Source organism: Petaurus breviceps, unplaced genomic scaffold (genome assembly GCF_028583685.1).
Source record: "Petaurus breviceps papuanus isolate PSGF00001 unplaced genomic scaffold, PetGlider_PUasm1.0 90740, whole genome shotgun sequence".
Lineage (NCBI taxonomy): Eukaryota > Metazoa > Chordata > Mammalia > Diprotodontia > Petauridae > Petaurus > Petaurus breviceps.
This window is the reverse complement of record NW_027187330.1, coordinates 12,701,733-12,718,911: the sequence shown is the minus strand read 5'-3', so window position 1 is coordinate 12,718,911 and position 17,179 is coordinate 12,701,733. Positions and strand designations below refer to the sequence as shown.

The 17,179-nt window shown below is 40.0% G+C and overlaps 1 pseudogene; it reads right to left on the bottom strand.

The window, feature by feature from the left end:
• Positions 1 to 12,198: 12,198 nt before the first annotated feature.
• LOC138145468 (probable RNA-binding protein EIF1AD) lies at positions 12,199 to 13,278 on the bottom strand (annotated as a pseudogene).
• Positions 13,279 to 17,179: the final 3,901 nt, after the last annotated feature.

Sequence of the window (17,179 nt, the reverse complement as noted above, 5' to 3'; positions counted from 1 at the left end):
TGGGACTCAGTCTTTTGGTATCTTAATAAATTTTCTAGTTTATTTCCCCAAATGGTAAACCTGATGTATTTTGTGATGGATAATTATATCAGCATATTTGTAATATCTATAGGCATTGTGAATATGGCATTGCTGATACATTTGGCGACGAGGATGGGATCACAAAATGTCAGGCCTCTATTTGGAAGCAGTGGGGCTTTAGAGGGAGAAATGGCTATTCCAGGATGGGAGGATTTGCCTTATTCCTCTCTAGCCAGAGAATGGGCTAAAAGCACAGGGCCCTGTGAAAACTGGGAACCAAGACTAAGAGAGGGAGAACCTGGAGATTTGGAAAGATGTTTGAAAGCAATACCCATAGAACCAGGCAAAGAACTGGCAGGAGTGTGCAGGAGAGGCTGGGTGCTGCTAACAAGTTATCACCTTATGTGTAAAAGTAGGGATAAGCTGCTGAAGGAAAGAGCTAGGATGGCTAGGGAGTCAGCTGGTTTGCCTGAGGATTCTTCTGTGTCACAGTACTCAGAAGAGCAAACTGGAGGGACTCATGTGGTCCAGGAGCAAGCTACTGTTCATGTAGCTAAAAGGAAGCAAAAAACTAGCAGAAGGAATGTGCATGCAGCTTTTGTACAGGCTGGGCAGAGTTGCCCTGACAGCTTCCAGGAGAATGTGTGTGAGGAGAATGGAACAAGGTTAGATGAGGAGTCTCCTAATGTAGAAGCTCTCCCCATACGAAGAAGAAGGCAGGAGAACCACCGAGGCAAAACAGAGTCCAGGGAGATAATTGAGGATTTCACTCAACAGGAGATCACTGATATATTTAGATTTACCCAAAGAATGGGGGAGTCTTTAGTGTCTTGGATAGTAAGAATCACTGATGAAGGCGCAGGAGGAATAACACTGGACAATGAGGACTGTTTAAAATTCATAAGTATCAGTCAGAATCCTTTTGTACACCAGGCTTTTAGGGATCACCATATGCAAGGAGGAAATAACAAAACTAATCTTCTAGCTTTAGCTGCAGAAGGTTGCAAAAAGCAATATCCAACTGAATCTATGTGGCCTAGGGGAGACAGACCCTGGTACTCACTTAGAGACTGTATGAGAAAACTAAAGGAGGAGGTAATGAAAACTGCTATCCTGATTGGAGATGCAAATGCATATTATGATACCCCCCTAGGAGTTCCTCATAGAAATATCATAGTGAAGACAGCTCCTCCTGCATATAAGCACCTAATTCTGACTCTGTTAATTGGAGAAATAGGGCACCCTCTTTCAGAGGTGCTGGATAAGATTTCACAATTAAGCGATTTAGGGGAATGGGAAAAAGACAAATTGCCTCGAGAGAGAAGAGTAAACAGCCAGAGGATTCAGAGACAAAATAGACCCACAAGAAGGGAACTGTTTACTGCTCTATTAAGAGCTGGGGTGGACTTTAGAAGAATAGATGGTATTCCAACTGAAGAGCTGCATAAGCTGTACCAAGAAAAGGTACTTAGCATTAGAATGAACAGGGAAGGAGGAACCACCCCCACAGGTATTTCTGAATCTGAATCTTTGTATCCAAGTTTGCCCCACCTTCAGGGGGAATAGGAGATAGGCCAAGCCCCAGCCCAGATAAAAGAAATATGCAGAAGAGATTGCAGACCCCATATTGGTTTAACAATATATTGGAAGAATGGATCAACTACTGTGACTAGGGCACTGATTGATACTGGGGCTGAGGCCACACTTATCTATGGAAACCCTGATAAGTTTAAACATGGAACTCCTATTACCATTACAGGCCTAGGAGGCACTGAAATATCAGCCAGACAGGTTAAAATAACAATGAAAATTGGGCAGTTACCTAAGAAGGAATATGCTGTGGTTGTTGTACCCATTCCTGAATACATCATTGGAACAGATGTATTGAGAGGCATGACTCTGAATTTACCTGAAGGAAGATACCAATTTGCTGTGAGGAAGATAGGAATTAATACAGTTTTAGTAGGAAAACTAAAAATGGACCCAATCACTTTACCTGAACCTTCTGAAGTAATTACTTTAAAACAGTATCGTGTGCCAGGTGGGCAAGATGAAATTTCCACTACTATAAAGGAATATGTTGAAGCAGGAGTGTTAGTCCCTACAACCACAAGATGGAATAATCCTGTCTGGCCAGTAAGAAAATCAGATGGGACGTGGAGAATGACTGTGGATTATAGACAGTTGAATAAGGTGACTCCTTCTTTGTATGCTGCTGTTCCAGATACCATCACCTTAATAGAAAGGATCCAGAAATATGATGGGACTTGGTATGCAGTTATTGACTTGGCAAATGCCTTCTTCACCATCCCAATAGACTCTAAACAATGGGACCACTTCACTTTCACTTGGCAGGGTAGACAATATACTTTTACTCGCTTGCCACAAGGGTACATACATAGCCCCACTATTTGTCACAGGATTGTGGCTGAACAGTTGGATGAATTAAAGCTACCTGGTGTACAGCTTACCCACTACATTGATGATATCATGATACAGGGAAAAGATGCGAAAGTAGTGGAAAGGAGTTTGACCCTTCTAATTGAGCATATGAAAAGTAAAGGGTGGGAAATTAACCCTGCAAAGGTTCAAGGACCAGCTCAAAATGTGAAATTTTTGGGTATACAATGGAACAAGGGGCTAAGGGAGATTCTTCCTCAAGCCCGACAAAAGATTCAGGATTTTCCTACCCCTACCAATAAGAAGCAGGCCCAAAAGTTCATAGGATTGTTTGGATACTGGAGGCACCACATTCCACATTTGGGACAGATTTTAAAACCTTTATATAGAGTCACACGGAAGAAATATGAATTCGATTGGGGACTTGAGCAGAGTAAAGCTTTTGAAGAAGCCAAGGCTGCCATACAATTGGCCCTAGATTTGTGGCCCATGCAAAATGGTCCAGTGGAATTGCAAGTGACTGTACAAGATGATTATACAAACTGGAGCTTATGGCAAAAACAACAAAGCCGAAATGTACCTTTGGGATTTTGGTGTAGGAAACTCCCTTCATCTGGAGTCCAGTATACACCTTTTGAAAAGCAGTTGTTAGCTGCATATTGGGCTTTGGTGGAGACTGAACAACTGACTGTGGGCCATGAAGTGATATTAAGACCTGGAATCCCAATTATGACCTGGGTAATGAGTACCCCAGCTTCTCACAGAATTGGACATGCCCAAGAGGCTAGTATAATCAAATGGAAGTGGTATATTCAAAATAGAGCGAAAACAGGCAAAAGCGGAGTCTCTGCTCTGCATGAATCTATAGCAAACATAGAAATTGAGAGGAATGACACAGCCCCTGAGCCAAAGCAACAGTTGGTACAATCCACTGTAAAATGGAATGAGGGATATGATGTATTAACTGAGGAACAAAAGAGACATGCATGGTTTACTGATGGGACAGCAAAATATTTGGGGCAAAAAAGACATTGGAAAGCAGTGGCCTATAACCCATGTACTAGAAGGACTTTGGAAAGTACTGGGATAGGTGCAAGTAGCCAATATGCTGAACTTATGGCAGTATATCAAGCCATCAAAATAGAACAAGGAGGACAGTGTCATATATTCACTGATTCATGGGCGGTAGCTAATGGGTTAGCTACATGGATGCCCATGTGGAAAAATGAAAATTGGGAAATTCATGGTAAACAAGTCTGGGGCAAAGAATTATGGGAAGATATCTGGAACATGTCTTTGGCCACTGACTTGTCAGTTTTTCATGTAGATGCTCATGTGGCCCCCACCACACCAGAACGTGAGTACAATGCTCATGCTGATCGACTGGCAAAGATTGCTACTGAACATATTGTCCCTACTTTGACAAAAACTGATGATCCGGTATTAGCAAAATGGGTCCACCAAACAGCAGGCCATTTGGGGGTCCAGGCCACACACCAGTGGGCACAAGATCGAGGTATTAGTATCTCTCATTCACTGTTAAAACAGATAGCAGAAGAATGTCATATATGTCAATTGGAAAAGGAGCGAACTGTTCCTCGGGTAGTAACTGGAGAGATAGCAAGAGGAAAAGTCCCAGCCCAAATCTGGCAAATAGATTATATTGGTCCACTACCACTGGATAAAGGATGCAGATTTATATGTACTTGTGTTGATACCTATTCAGGTGTACTAGTAGCTTGTCCTTATAAGAATGCAACCCAGAAAAACACTTGTAAAACCCTAGATCTCATAAGTCTATATTATGGAACCCCAATGCAGATTCAAAGTGACAATGGGTCACATTTCAAAGGCAATGAAATGAAGAAGTATTTTATACTAAACAATATAGAATGGATATATCATATTCCATATTATCCAGAAGCATCTGGGTTAATTGAAAGAATGAATGGATTACTGAAAGAACAGTTGAGGAAGTTAAGTTCCAATAATTCATATCAACATTGGAAGGATAATTTGTTCATGGCTTTGCGTAATTTGAATAATAGACCATTGGGAGGAAGTACACCTCTAGCCAGAATGATGACCCCCAATCTGCAAATTAGAAAACAACAAACACACAAGATTCCAAATATTGAGTATTGGACCTTGAGGCCAGATGTCCCAGCACCGTACCCAGGACCACCTGGTTCGGTGGGGTATGATTTACATTGTTTAGAGGACTTTTGGTTGGACAGGAAAGAAGTAAGAAAAATTTCCACTGGGATATGCATAAGAATCCCTAAAAATCACTTTGGGCAGATTTTACCCAAATCAGGATTAGCAGCTCAAGGAATACATGTATTGGCTGGAGTAATAGATTCTAATTATCAAGGAGAAATTGTTGTAACATTCCAGAATTTAGGTGAAGGGCCCATACAGATTCACAAGAATGATAGGATAGTTCAAGTGATTATCGTTCCTTGTAAAACAATGCCACTTGTAAAAACTGACCCTCCTTCCAAAATAACTGTCACAGGAACTGAAGGATTTGGTTCTACTGATAGAATAAAATCAGGAGCTAAAGTATGGGTAAAACGGAAGCCAGATGATGTTCCAAAGGCTGCAGAGATTATAGCATATGGGAAGGATAACACTGTAACTATTGTTTATTCTGGAGAAGATGATTACAAAATTGTACCCTTAAGTCATTTATTCTACCGTGAGTGAGGCTACAATAGTCTGGTTATTGTTCTTGATTTTTTGTTTGTTCACCTTGTTTGTTAGATTTGTTTCCACAGGCTTGGTACCCTCCATCTGTAGATGCCTGATAGCTTAAGCTGGATGTCACCCCCTGTCTGCAACTGTGATGTGTCACCCTTGGACCTGGCATCAAGCATATTAAGAACTGACCTCTCAAATGGGACCCCTAAGACAGGGACAGCTCTACATCCGATTTCAGCAGCAAGTAGCCATAGAAGAAGAGATCTTCACCCCTTACCACAAGATTTTGGGGCCCCATTTGTTCGGGGTGGGGGGAATGATAGGGAGCTTGTGCTCAAGCCCCACCCTAAAATATGTATTTTTGTGTTTATTGTGTGCTATTCTTGTTATATTGTTGTGAAATTTTGTTGACACCAGTTATTCCTACTGTATTTTTGCCAAGTAAGGGACATGAAAGATCTTGGGGCCGAATGTAAGGGTTATGGGATTTAAAGATCTCCCATGCCCCATGGACGTGCTGACATAGCAGAGCAAGAGAAAGTGAAAAGCCGAGCTAACGGTCCTGTGGTTGGCAGTTGGTGGCGGTTGCCTTTTTTTTTTTTTTTTGAGTTAGGACTCCTGCTGAGGACTGCCAGGGGCCGGAGCTGCTGGGAGCGCTCTTCCAGGACGCTGGGTGGTTGCTGTGAGTGGGGAGAGGAGGACCTTTGCCTGAGGTAGCCTGTTCTGTTTTAAAGACTTGAAAATGTGGGTGCTTTCTACTTTATCTACCTGTGCCAATGTCATAACTACTCTGATGGCTTTCACTTTCTGGTTTTGGGACTCAGTCTTTTGGTATCTTAATAAATTTTCTAGTTTATTTCCCCAAATGGTAAACCTGATGTATTTTGTGATGGATAATTATATCAGCATATTTGTAATCTCTATAGGCATTGTGAATATGGCATTGCTGATACATATGTACACATACGTACATATATGTCTATATGGATACATATATACATATATGTGCATGTATCTATCTATCTACATGCATTTCTGTCTGTTAGCCATCTCTAAGGTGAGGGAGATGAGAAGGAAAAGAGAGAAAAAAAGAAATTTATATGGTAACTTTATTATATATTTAAAAGGAATATCAAGTTATGCATAATAGATTTGCAGTTTCATGTACAATCATATTTTATTATACTATATTCTGGAAATGCTTGTTTTTATTTAATAAATTAAAATTACTAAATGTGAAGCAAAAGAAGGTAAGTGATAAAAGTATAACAAAGAAGGCAATTTGTCAGAGGAGAAAGGATGGGATTAGGCCTCTTTTGCACAAAGAATTAAGGAGTAGAGTTGATTTTCCTATGAGAGAGGTATGAAGAAGATAGTGGTAGAAGTCATTAAAATGATAAGAAATGAGGAAGCAGGGAGAAAAGGGATCTCATAAAGAATAACCTCATTTGTATGTATGTATGTGAGACAAAGATTCTCAGCTGATTTGGTAGAGGAAGGGGACTCATAGCAGATTTGAGGAGGGATGAAAAGGTTTGAAAGATCCTTTTATGGAAAGTGGAATAGTCAGTTGATGTGGTGGGGTGTAGAAGTAAAATTTGGAGTGGACCCAGTCAGAAAATTTGCATAATGTTCTTCAACTTCATTCATGAACACATGTGCATGGGTAAAAAATGGCAGATGGTGAAAGTAATCTAAGGTTGATCCTTGACAGAGTGCTATCAGTGATATGTTAAGGGAGTCAAGGTACTCAAGAGAAGAGGAAAGCAGAGTTAAACGGGTTTACCAATGTGTCAATATGGGTATAATATACCTCATTGCCCAACTGAACATTTTTCCTGGCTGGCATCTATTCATAGAATGCTCTCTCCTCATCTCCACAGCATAGTTTCCTTTAAGTTCCTACTAAAATCCTGCCATCTTTAGGAAACTTTTATTTATTCCTCACAACTTCATGACCTTTCCTTTGTCATATATTTCCAATTTGTTTCATTTATATCTTCTTTTTACATAGTCGTTTGCAAGTTGTCTCCACTATTAGGTTAACCTCTTCAAGAATAGGGACCATATGTATCAACTTTCTTTACATCCTCAGTGTTTAGTACAGTGTATCAAATTTAGTAAATGCTTATGGCCTGACTGGCTGACATTTCAACTGGTTTATCCATTCTTACTTAGTATAACACTTTATCCATTTCCTTCCACAAATTCACCACAAAAGGCCCACCCCCATAGGCCATATTGGGTCCACACAGCAATGCTTTAGATCACTTCACATTGTTTGCCTCCTAATATAACATGTAGATTGCCCCAGTATGAGTCTTCTCACATATGACTGATTCATCTCATTTGTTTTGAGTATATGTCTCTATTATATGCCACTTCTCATGTGTAAATCTTCATCTTATAGCTTGAGTCTACCATCTATATTTCAATTGACTTTTGAATGACACAAAGATTTAATTCTGAAGAAAATTATATTATTCCATGATATATTCCAAGTCACTAATTTTACATTATCTATTACTTCAGTCACATTGGGTATTGCAAAATACATTTCAATATGTTTTCCCTGCTTCACTAAGGGTATTACCTACTGTGGCCCAATCAATCTTACCTGGCACCCCCTAGGGCTCACTTGTCCTTACAGTGACTCCTAAATACAATCTCCAAAATGAATATAATACTCTATTGTAGAATAGAAGAGAGTCCACTGAAATCATGACCTCATTAGAGGTGGATGTTTTATCTCTGTTACTAAATCCTGTATTCACTTTTTATTATTATTTTTGGTGGGTTAGGCAGATAAATTACATGATTGATCTTATTGGGCTTATATTTAGCTAAAGCTTCAATGCCTTCTTCACCCAGGATATTGTCAAGCAACATCTATCTCATCCTGCATTTATGCCAGCAATTTTCGAACCTGAGTATGTCGTACTTATATAGCTGGTATTTGAAACTAACTCATATTATACCTATTACAATTTCATTGAGTCAGCTATATTTTTTTCAGTTTGCCTCATTGAATCTGATCTGTAAGGATTTCAAGTAATATTCTGTCAGAGTCCCTCTTGAAATTAAAAATATTATGTTTATACTTTATTTACTTGCTCATCTAGTCTAATTACCTTGTCAAAAAATAACAACAACAATATTAATTTAGCATGAGTGGGTCTACTTTATCCTCACCAATGAGTAATTACCCCTAATTCCCGTTCAAAATATGTATAACCCCACATTTTATAATTTTTGCCATTGTTAGAAATCATTTTAGGATTTCAAGATCAGTGATCTATTTCTGAAGAATCTACATGTCCTATTTAAAAAAATCAGGTCATTTGCCCATCTTCAGTGTGACAGCACCTCTCTTATTCACAACAAATTCCCCAGTGTTTCTGCAATCACACCGGTAAGCACTTTCAGTTCTGAGGGAAAAAAAGTTGGTCTAGGCCAATTGACTTTAAGTTAGAATAGCTAGACTTCTGTGACTTCTTATTGTCACATTACAAGTTTAAATTTTCTTCTAACCATTTTTCTTTTACCCTATTTTAAATCTGAATTTTTTTCCCTTTGGTCATGAAAATGGAAGCTAAATATTAGTTTGATACTTTATAGAATTAGAGCCAAAAAGACACTTATATTTTCTTCAAGTTCATCATTTTATAAAAAGATAAACTGAAATTCAAAGGGTTTAAATGGCTACCTCAAGGTTAAACAAGTTAGTTTAAAGTAAAGAAAGAATTTGAACCTAGGTCCCAAAACACCGCATAACATATTCATTCTACTATCTTATCTTGCTTCTTAGTAATACATTAATATAAATTCATTAGCACTTTATTTTCAATCTCAGCTCATTAAGGAATTTATTTTCTTAACATTCATAAAAGTTCCTACAACATTTGAACTTTTGTATATGTTACTGTATGCCTAAAAAGAGAAAGTTGGTTCATTAAAGAGTACCCTGTGCAGTCACACTGGACTTTTAAAGATGTTTTCATCTTGGTTACATGAGAGCTCTTCCTTGTTAACTACAAACATTATGATAACATGTTCACTTTCTACAAAGGTTGCTACCATTTTTACTCTTCAAAGCATCTCATTTTTCAAAATTCAGTCCAAAGTAAGAACAATTATGTAGTTACATTGTGGATTTGTCAAAAAGACCAAACTACATATCATATGCTTTGTTTTCAGTAGAAACAAACTAGAAATATCTAGTTGTCCAGATAGTTGAATTCTCTCTTTACAAATATTTCACCTCTGTATCAATTGCATCACTTGCTTTAAGACCTATTGACATATTCATTAGTTTGCCAAAGATGAATGAGATGGAATCAATGTCCTCGTATTATTGACTTTCCTATCTGCAGTAACTTGAAGAGAAGAAATTAAGATGAACACTGGGGCTGGAATAGAATCCCCAGATCAAGGATTTTATATTGAACTATTTATCAACTTCTCGAAATGTTTACACACATTTTTAAGGAAGCAGTTTAAAATGTTGTCAAGCTATGCAAAATGATTTTCTTCACATTTTTGTCACTATGTTTAAAGATGAAAGGTATAGCTCAAAGGCTCTATGGCATCTTTTCCTTTAGATTTAATTACTATTGGAATATGGCAAACTACAGGCCAATTAATGACCAGGGTTGAAACTTGTTTTCATGAGATTTTACATGAAACAATTAAAATAAGGAAATATCCACAAAACCTCAGACTTTAATTAGAAATCATTAAGTACAATTCAAGTCAACAAGTTTTTTATCATGAAACATCTAATATATTATGTACCTTTAAAAGAGTATTTTTTACACCATCCTTACATCCAATCTCTCTTGAATATCTCCCATGATGGAGAGCTCATGACGTCCTGAAATGCTACTTTTAAATAACAAGTTGTTAAGAAGCATTTCTTTGCATCAATACTAAATCTGCCTCTTTTAAACTTCTACATCTTACACCTAGTTCTGCCCTCTGAGGCCAAGCAGAGCAAGTTGAATGCATCTTCCTGCTGACAGTCCTTCAAATATTTCAAGGCAGCAACCATACCTCCCATAAATCATCTTTTCTCCAGGCTATAAATTCTCAGTTCCTTCAACTTATGCTCATATATTATAGTTCTCAATATGCTCTCTGCCTTGATAGCCCTCAGATTATTGTCCATTTCTTTCCATATCCTTCCTAAAAGTGCCTAAGAAATAGACTCCAATCAACAATTAATCCTGTTACCAAAAATAGGAGAATAATAATAAAATGGGTAAGGGGGGGCAATCAAATGTATTTCTCAGTTATCAAGGCAGATGGAATGAGTTTGAGTTACAGCTCTACCAGTCACTTAACTGTAAAATCAGAATAATTTCAGTAATGCTAACTACATTCAATGTTACCATATAGAAAGCATCTTGTAAACCTTAAAGTTCCACATGCATAAATGTTCCCTTGTATCTGTCAGCTTATTCCTTGGATTAGTGTTATCCTCCTTCTCACCTGGAAGTTATACAACAGGTGCTAGGTTTATTGTTTTGTTTTTACCCATAACAACATTGTCAAACAATGCGGAAATGTAAGCAGGTTGTGATGTGCACTGCCTTGGTGAAGATGAAACCACACATATTGAGTCAGTGGTCTTTGGTGTATCAAACTGGTGGCATTATTATTGGTGAGTAAACCAAGGCATAGAACATTTTCTGGCTAACCAGATGATTAGGTCATAGAAGGAAGTGGTCATAGAGTCCTAAAATTTTTGAGTGAGTATGACCTGAGTTCAAATCCACTTTCTAGACACTTACTACCTTTGTGACTCTGGAAAAGGCACTTATCCTCTTCTAGTCTCATTTTCCTCCTTCATAAAATGAGAATAATAATAGCACCTACCTCCCAGATTTGTTCTGAGGTAATGAGATAATATTTTAAGTCACTTTGGAAACCTTAAAGCACTATTTTAAAAACTAGCTATTGTTATTTTATTTACTATGGTGATGATCTTTATTTTTTCTTCAGAATGCAGCTGGATGGTTGTCTTATATGCAGTCTTGAAAACTCCCAGTTCAGAGCTATGTGTTCCTACTCAAATGAGAATGTTGTCCTCTTTATAGTTTCCTGAGACTTCAAGAAAATTATGGATGGAAAGTTGGGGAAAGAGTTTGGCAATGGGATTTCTTTTAACTGGCAGCAGAATTAGGCCCAAAATGTGTGACATGAAAGAGATGGTTATGTTTCAAAATCATATTTCAATCCTTTGTTGCTGCCAGGTTTAAATGAACAGGTTAAGTCTTAACAATATATTCCTGCTACTGTCACAGCCTTTTCTTGATTAAGATAAAACAAAGTCTTACTACCTCCATCACTGGTCTTGAGGAATGGCCTTTTTGTAACTCTCTTGCTTTTAGACTACATTTCTCTGTAAGTCAAAACATTCCTGGCTAGAACACAATGGAATCATGTCATATATATCTCAGCAATCCCATAGAGCACCAGGCAGGCAGCACTATATAAAAACCTAATTGTATCATGGAACAAAACGTATATTCAATCAAACTTTCCTCTAAAAAAAGAAATGAAATAATAGTTCCCAAGTATTTTCTGCTTTTAAATAATCCCTTGTGAGGTACACAGGGAGAAAGAAGAACACTCCTGATGAAGAAATGCCCCAGAACAATAGAAGTCTGCACTATACTACAGTATATTTGCAAAATTAACCATCACTCTCCTTCCTAACAGGTCTTAGGTGATTACTACCCCCTTAGCTTGGAAAAGGAAAGGCCAATCTCTCACAATACAAACATACATCTGCTTGCCTAGGACCCTATTAAGTTATCTTTAATACTATGCTAACTCTTCACATTGCAGTCTACTTATTGCTGTGAGTTGCCTCTAGTCAAGAAGTCACTACAGCATATAACTATAGCAACTAAAAAGAAACAAAGTACTAAGGAAACTCATAAAGAATAACACAGAATAATAATGTGGGTATTTCTATGGCACTTTAAGTTAATAATAAAACACTTTCCATGGAACAATTCTATTAAGTAGGTAGAAAAAGGGTCATCATTCTCATTTTACAGATGAGGATTTTCTTTTTTTTTTTTTTTTAAGTCAGAATCGCTTTACTAGGCACGCTGGTACAAGGCAACCACTGGCTCTCTCTCAACCCACCAGGGGTTTAATCTCTTACAGAGAAGAGCAGGAGTCCAGATGGGAGCCCTGCCTCATCCCCAGCCAGGGGGTGGATCCACAGAGCAACCCATTTATGTCCATGGAGGTGGAGTCTGGGTGTAGAGTAGGCTTGCAGCTGGAGCCTAGGCCTCTTCCTCACTCTCCTGGTACTGTACTCAATTGGTGTTGACAAAGAGGTCCCAATCGTCTTCAGAACTGTCTTCTTCTGAAGATTGGGCTTCTCCTGGGAGTTCTGGCTGAGGTGGTCTGTTCCTGCTGTTCTGTTTCTCAGTGATGTCTGAGAAGGCTTCAGGCCAGAGTCCCTCCTTCTGGAGAGAGCGCACGTGGGCCTTGCAGAGAGAGCAAGAAGGAGATCTCGGCCTTCACCTTCTCCCCCTCCTTTATGGGGTCCACGATGAGGAAGTCACCTCGTTTGATCCAGATGTTCTTGCGGTACTTGGAGGGCATGCTGACCAGGAAGCGCTGCCCCTGCGCCATCTCTACCTCATGCAGGTTGTTGCCGGGGGTCCCCAGGACCCGCACGATCTGCTGCTGCTCTGACGGCACCACGTGCTCTCCCAGCACCTCCTGCACCACGTGCTTCCGCTTGGTGGCCTGGGACATGCTGCTCCGTGGCTTCCTGCCGGCCCCCGCCACCGCCAGACTGCCAGCCCGAGCCGAGGACTTCCGGAGACCGTGATTCCGGTGCTCCCTCCGGCAGGGGAGGGCTTGGTGTCCCCGGCTAACTCTTCCCTCTGGCAGGCAGCACAGACCCCGGCACTTTTAGTTCCGCCCATGCCGCTGCCGGCCCAGTCCTGGGCTGAGTAGGGAGGCCTCTGGAGGCGCCATGCGTGTGCTGAGCATCCTCCGCCCCACGCCCCGCTCCGGGAGGAGCGCGACCCGAGGTCTGGCCGTAGAAAAGGGAGGGCCGAGTACCCGCCATCTCCCTAGTAACGGTCCAGAGGCAGGCTTCCGCACAGGAGCGCGTGCTCTCGGCCCCTAAGGGCGGCCAGCCCTCCAGATGAGGATTTTCTTAAGGGAAATTTTCTCCAACAATTCCCCAACTACCTGCATCCTTCAGTCAAAAGCTTCAAGAGGACCATCAAAACCTAGTTCTGTATTCCACTAGGGATTGGTGACAGAGATGTCCATTGGGTTAAAATGCAGTAACAAAGCACACACATCTATAGAAGTGAAGCAGAGTTTGAAACAAAGGGATGGGGAGAGTAAGGTAATTAATAAGAACTACCAAGCATAGACCATCAAGGAAATTTCTGACTCTGTACAAACAAAAAATGAAGAATGCAAAAAAAAAAAAAAAGAAAAGGTTAGAATAAGATTCTCAGTAATTGTTTTGAATGTATAATCCATGAAACTATTTCAAAAAAGTGGATGATAGTGATTACCCCTCCCAGGCCTAGTTAGACCTTCCTTCATCTGATGCTAGGCAGATATACCAACTCCTAGGTGGGAGGGGGGGCGGGATTGAATGGAAAGAGGGAAAAATAGCTGAAACCTCTTCTACCTTCCAAGAAAGAATACTTCAATCCACTTCTACTCAACTAATTAACAAATGAACAAACTTTTATTTAGTGCTTACTAAGTGCTAGGCATTGTGATAAGCACTAGGTATACAAAGAAAGGCAAACAAACAAATATGCAAATAAAAATACCTGTAATCAAGGGCCTTGGGAGGCAGTGTCAAGATGGCAGAGAAGAAGCAGGACTTCCCTCAGGGCTCCGGCTTCAAACTTCCCCAATCCATGTAAAAGGGGGACTCTAAACAAATTTTGGAGATAAAGGACCCATAAAATGACACAGAGAAGCTAAACTCCCGCTAAGCACAGCCCTGCAAGCCGGCAGGAATCGGCCAGCACAGCGCTCTGGGAGCTGAGCCCAGCTGCAGGACAAAGCTTTGGGGGGGGAGGGGGGGGTTCTGTCCAGCAATCAGCAGCAACTGTGGCCATTTCCAGATTTATCAACACGTATATGCAAATGACAAAGTGAGAGATCAGTGCAGTCTGGACTTTGGGACCCAGTAAGTGGGAGAGCTTGGCTTTTGCCCCCGGGGTGAGAAGCCTCTGAGATGCTGGCACAGCCAGCCAGCACCATGTGGCAGCTTCAGCTCCTGGCCTGCATAGTGTAGGGGGACCAAGCAACCAGTGTGAGGGGTAATTGCTCTTGCTTTAAACTTCTTGGATCTGGATTGCAGTCTAGGGTGGAGGTCCTAGGGTGTGTGTCCAGCTTGCCAGAGCCCTGTGGAGGCCTCAGAGAGGACACTGATCTAATATCTCTGGCATCTGAGAAAACCCCAGCATTTGGGACGAAAGCTCCCCTGTCTAGCGACAGAGTCCTACTGTGGCAAAAATCCAGGGGTCAAGTGACTGAGGGGCAACATGAACAGGCAAAGGAAACAAAGCAAACAGAAGATTCCAACATTACACTCCTATTTCAGGGACAAAAAGGAGCAAAGCATGGAACTGGAGGAAGACAGTGAAGTCAGAACTCCTGCAACAAAAGCTACAAAGGAAAATACAAGCTGGTTACAAGCCGTAGAGGACCTTAAGAAGCAGATAAGAGAAGTGGAGGAAAAATTGGGAAGAGAAATGAGAATGATGCAAGAAAATTACGAAATGAGAGTCAACCGCCTGACTGAGGAAAATGATACCTTAAAAAATAGACTAACTCAAATGGCAAAAGAGGCTCACAAAAGGCTATGAGGAGAAGAATGCCTTAAAAAGCCAAATTTGCCAGATGGAAAAAGAATCTCAAAAGCTCAATGAGGAGAATCATTCCTTCAGAATTAGATTGGAGCAAATGGAAGCTAATGACTTTATGAGAAATCAAGATGCTGTTAAACAGATCCAAACAAATGAAAATAGAAGGAAATGTTAAATATCTCATGGGAAAAACCACTGACCTGGAAAATAGATCCAGGAGAGATAATTTAAAAATTATTGGACTACCTGAAAGAAAATCATCCTCCAGGAAGTTGTCAAAGAAACCTGCCCTGATGTTTTAGAACCAGAGGGCAAAATAGAGGTTGAAAGAATCCACCAATCACCTCCTGAAAAAGATCCCAAAAAGAAAACTCCTAGGAATATTATACCCAGGTCCTGGAATTCCCAGATTAAGGAGAAAATATTATAAGCAGCCAGGAATAAACAATTTGAATATTGTGGAAACACAATCAGGATAACCCAGGATCTGGCAGCTTCTACACTGAGGGATCAAAGGGCTTAGAATATGATATTCCAGAGGTCAAAGGAGCTGGGATTAAAACCAAGAATCACCTACCCAGCAAAACTGAGTATCATGTTTCAGGGGAAAATATGATCATTCAGTGGAATAGAAGTCTTTTAAGCATTCTTGATGAAAAAATCAGAGTTGAATAGAAAATTTGACATTCAGATACAAGAAGAGAAGCATGAGAAGGTAAACAGGGAAAATAAATCATAAAGAACATATCAAAGTTGAACTATTAAAATTCCTACATGGCAAAAACAATAATTGTAACTCATGAAACTCTTCTCAGTATGAAAATAGTTTAAGGGAATAGAAATATATATGTCTATACCATGTTTCCCCAATAATAAGACACTGTCTTATTAATTTTTTTGGACAGAAAAACACCAGAGGGCTTATTTTCAGGGGAGGGCTTATTTTAATGAACATTGACAGCAATTTTAAAAAATGTGAACAAAAAAATGTACCTTTATTCAATAAGCAAATCACTGGGGAAGAACAGGATGACGCGCTCACCACTGCAGCTCTGACTGGATGCAGCTCGGAGCGCAGCGTGGGTTTCACGGGGGGGGGGAGGGAACGGTGCATACAGAGGGTATCGTAATGTAGCATGTAGCGCAGGGGATCACCTTCACTATAGTAGCAATCTCAATAGGGCTTATTTTCGGGGGAGGGCTTATTTTAGAGGAATCTTACACAGTAAGGGGAGGGCTTATTTTCGGGATAGGTCTTATTATCGGGGAAACATGGTATATGAGGATATATGGGCATATGAATACATATGTGAATGTGTGTAGATATGTTTACAGGTCTACATAGATAGAGGGTGCAGGACCAATTGAACAGGAAGGGATGATACTTAAAAGGTGAAATTAAGAGGTGAGAGGAATATAATGAGAGGAGATGGGGAGAGACTGGAGAATGGAGTAAACTATCTCATATCGAAGACTCAAAGGATAATGGTTCCAATGAAGGGGAAGAATAGGAAGGCAAAAGCGAATGGGTCTACCTTACTCCCATTGAATTTGGCTTGAGGAGGGAATGAAATACACACAAAATAGAGTATCTCACACTACAGGAGAGTAGGGGGGAAGGGGATGAGAGAGGCGATGATGGAAGGGAGGGCAGGCTGGGGGGGGGGAAGTGGGAAGCATCCATTTTTTAAAAGGGACAGGATCAAAGTAGAGAATAGAACAAGTGGGAGGTGGGATAGGAGGGAGGGAAATATAGTCAGTCTTTTACAATGTATCTACTATGTTATTGTTTTACATTAGCCACACATGTACTACCTATACTGAACTGCTTATCTTCACAGTAAGGGTGGGTGACAAGGGAGGATGGGAATGAATCTGGAATTCAAAGTTTTAAAATCGAATGTTTATATATATATATATATATATATATATATATATATATATATATATATATATATATACTCTTATTAATACTATTTTACTTGTAATTGGGAAATAAGATATACAGGCACTTGGGCATAGAGATCCCCCATGCCCTACTTGAAAAGTCAAAAGGGGTATGGGAGAAAATATGGGAGAGAGTAGATTGGAGGAGGGGATATCATGTGGGTCTGCTATTTTGGGGCAATGGGTAGGGGAAATTCAGGGAGAAAATTTGTAACAAAATCTGGCTGAAA